This window comes from Orycteropus afer, unplaced genomic scaffold, assembly GCF_000298275.1.
Source record: "Orycteropus afer afer isolate SDZICR_OR568_19922 unplaced genomic scaffold, OryAfe1.0 scaffold00376, whole genome shotgun sequence".
NCBI classification, from domain to species: Eukaryota; Metazoa; Chordata; class Mammalia; order Tubulidentata; family Orycteropodidae; genus Orycteropus; species Orycteropus afer.
In genome coordinates, this window is record NW_006921963.1 from 1,261,650 (window position 1) to 1,265,700 (window position 4,051).

A 4,051-nucleotide genomic window follows, 5' to 3' on the forward strand; every position below is an offset into this window, starting at 1 on the left:
TAGCCCTAGGACATGATGGCCCTCGAGACCAGAAGAACTAGATGGTGCCTGGCTACCAATGCCAACCACTCAGGAAAGGATCAAACCTGGAGATCCTGGATAGAGTGGGAGGGAAAACATGGAACAAAATCCAAAAACTCAATAATGACCAGAATTAGTGGTCAGATGAAATCTGGCAAAACTCCCAGTACTATAGCCCTGGAATACATTCTGCAGCCTGGAATAAAACTCACCCCCAGGGGCAGGCTCTCAGCCCAATAGTTAGCAAGATGTACACACAGACCACTCAACCCAGGATGACGCACCCACATACTCTATGGTAATACATCCCTTGGAGCAACAGACCATGGGACACTAGATTACCAGCATTCAAATCGAGGAAATGCAGGACAAACAGGAGTGCATAAATATAAGGGGAACGAGGAGAGGGGGAGGTTATAGGGTAGGGAGGGGAGGAGACTGGGTTAGGGTTGGACATGGTGAATGGGGAATGAAACTGAATGTACACATTACGTTGAATGTAAAACAAGCTCTTAAAATAAAAAAAAAAATTAAAAAACAGGTAATAAATAAAATAAATTTTTAAAAAATGATACCAAGAAAAATATTGACAATGTACGTGACACACACAGTTTAATAACCTTAATATGTAAAGAATCTAAAAAGTCAGTAAGAAAAAAATGAACACCACAATGGAAAAGTGGTCAAAGCATATGAATTGTCATTTTAAAGAAGAAATAAAAATGACTAGTACACAAATAAGGAGCTCTGGTGGCACAGTGGATAAGGCATTTGGCTGCTAACCAGAAGGTCAGCAGTTCAAACCCACCAGTCGCTCTGCGAAAGGAAGATGGGGCCATCTACTTCTGTAAAGATTTACAGCCTTGAAAACCCAATGGGTATTGCTCTGAGTCAGAAGTGACTCGATGGTAGTGAGTTTGGTTTTTCTGGTTTGCAGTATACAAATGGGGGAGTGCCTGGGTGGTGCAAATGATTAGGCACTCGATCGAGTGCTAGCGGAAAGGTTGTTGGTTCAAACCCACCAGTGGCACCAAAAGAGACAGGCCTGGAGATTTGCTTCTGAAAGGGTACAGCCTTGAAAACTGTCTGGAGCAATTCTCTGTACACACGAGGTCGCTATGAGTCAGTGGACAACAGCCTACAAATGGGAAACTTGAACATTAAAGAAGTGCAAAATAAAATAATACTAAATAGCATGTTGTCCAATGTTTTCTAAATGATAAGCTTCAGGCTATCAAGTCTTTGGAAAAAGAGGAGACTCGTGCAGACTTGAGTGTATAAATGGGAGCAGCTGTTCTGGAAGGCAATTGACAATGCGTATTACAAATCTTCAAAAGTATTCATACCTTTCCAAGAAAAGAGATTATGGGTATGGACATAAAGTGCATTTGTGCATCAGGTGGTTGGTTCATCACAGAATTGTTTATATAAAATTAGAAGCAAACCTGAAACTGCGGCAATTGGTTATTGTGTAAATAAATGATGATTTCTTGCCTCTCAATGCCAATCCCCTAGCCACACCCCAGTTCAGAGTTTACTGGGAAGAGGCAGGAAATCACAGCTTAGAGACGGAACAAGATTGGCATCCCACATGTGTGTCTGAACTTGGTCCCACGGTGTTCTGGCGGCCCTCAGCCTTGACTGCACACGAGAGTCACCTGGAGAGCTTTTTCTTTTCTTTCTTTTTTTTTCCCTTAATGTTGTTACCTGAGGCCCCACCTCCTCCCAAGATTCTGAATCAAGTGGTGCTGGATGAGGCCTGGGCATTGGTATTATTTTGAAAGCTCCCTCGGTGGTTCTAATGTGCAGCTGGGGTCAAGAACCATTACTAGCCAGCACTCCCTTTAAGCTGATTAATTACATAGGCTATTGACCAAAGCTGGAACTAACGGCCCTCAAGAAACCCCAGGGAAACCAAGCCATTGCTGAGTCTGGTTCATCACAAGTGGGCAGCAACCAACCTCATGCCCCATGAGACCAGCCTCCCTGGCCATTCCGGAGCCCGGCCAGCCAAGTGTCTATTAGATTTAACACCCAACAGCTCATGGGTGACCTTGGCAAGTACACTTACCAGAGAGGGATTCTTGACTGTTCTGTGACAAACTGCCACAACAAAGCCACACTCCAGTTCGTGTTTCCGTTTTTAGCCTCTTTATTGCCTCCATCTGTTGGTGGAGATGCGGCAGCAAACACAGGGTGGGTGTGCTGCTGCTGTATCTGGTATTGGATAAATACGGACGGCCACACTCCTCCAGTCTCCCACTTGCAGGGGAATGATGCTTCTAAGTGGGCCCTTCCTCCTGTCCAGGCATCCTTTCTGTGCCACCTCAGTCTCTGCTCCCGTCTCCTCCACCTCATAACACTGTTACAGTTTACACTCCGTTTCACACAAACAGCTTTCTAGCACTTCCTCGCTCACACAGTGATGGCTTGAGGCTTCTCTGCAGACCTTGAAAATGTTTTCTCCAGCGACTCCACCTCTCACCCATCCTAACTCCCACCTAATGATATTATGAACTGGAAAGACTATAGCTAATTTCAGATAATTTATGAATATACTAAAGGACCAAAAAAACCCACTGCCAACGAGTTGATTCCGACTCATTAACGACCATATATGACAGAATAAAACTGCACTGTAGAGTTGCCAAGACTGTCAGCCTTTACAGAAGCTGATGGTCACATCTTTCTCCTGTGGAGCAGCTGGTGGGTCCAAACCGTCAACCTTTTGGTTGGTGGCCAAGTGCTTTAACCACTGTACCACCAAGGCTTCTCATACTAAAGGGGGTGATGTGTTGATGCCTAGAATCCTCCTTCCCTCTAAGTGTAAGTTGAAAGAATGAAAAGGAAGAAGATGTGGAATACTAGTTATGAAAGGTCTTCTCTTCTGCTTCTTTCCACCATACTTATAGTTTTAGTTATCAAGTATTATGGTAGCAAATAATAGCACAATTGAGTGGCTTTAAAGAATAGATATTTAGTTAGTTCTGGAGGGTAGGAGTTCTGGTGGCATACAGCCTAAGGAATTTGACTGCTAGCCAGAAGGCTGGCAGTTCAAACCCACCAGCCACTCTTTGGAAAGAAGGTGAAGCAATCTACTTCAGTAGAGATATTGCCTCAGAAACCCAAGGAGGGGTCACTATGAATCAAATCGACTCGATGGCAGTGAGATTGGTTTTGGGTTTTGGAGGCTAAAAGTCCAAACCAGTTGTCTGCCATGTCAATTCCTATTATGGCCTCTCTCCCAGTTTCTGATGTCTGTGGCAGTCCTTGGCATTCCCTGGCTTGTAGATGGCTCCTTGCATGGCATCTCTCCTCCCCCTGTGTGTGTGTCTGTGTCTGTTCTGCTGTTTTCATTAAAACACCATTCAGAAGGGTGTAGGTTCAAGACCCATCTTACCCTAGTATAGTCCTGTTACCATAACAAAAGAAAATCTCTTGTCCCAGACAGGGTCACATTGACAGATGCAGTGGTTAGGAATTCAGCATAACTTTTTTGGGGATACAATTCAATTCATAATCCTCAGACCCCCAAGAGAGAAAACAGGGGATGTGCTGGGCAGCATTTTCCAGACTTCATTCATTCACACAGTGGCTTCATGATTTCTTCCCTATCCTTGTACCAACAGTACAATGATTTCCATAACATTTCTTTTATATTCTTTCACCTTTTACTTAAATGCACATTTTAAAAGTGAGCTTTGTCACCCTCAAAAGAAAAAATCAACAAAATTTCAAAATTGAAGGCAACCTTAAAAATATGTACAATAAATACAAACCAGTGTTATTAAATTTTTTTTTTAATTTTATTTTGATTTGGGTGAAGATTTACAGAGTAAATTCACTTTCCATACAGCAGTTCACATATAGTTTGTCTCATGTCATTGACCAAAATTTACAATGCAACAGCTCCCCTCCCACTTCCTCCCACAGTTACCTCTTCCCAGTGTCCATCCCTCCATATTCTTCTGTGCCCTGAGCTGTCTCCCTGTGCATAAGCAGCCCTTCCTTCTCCCATGATTGTTCTCTC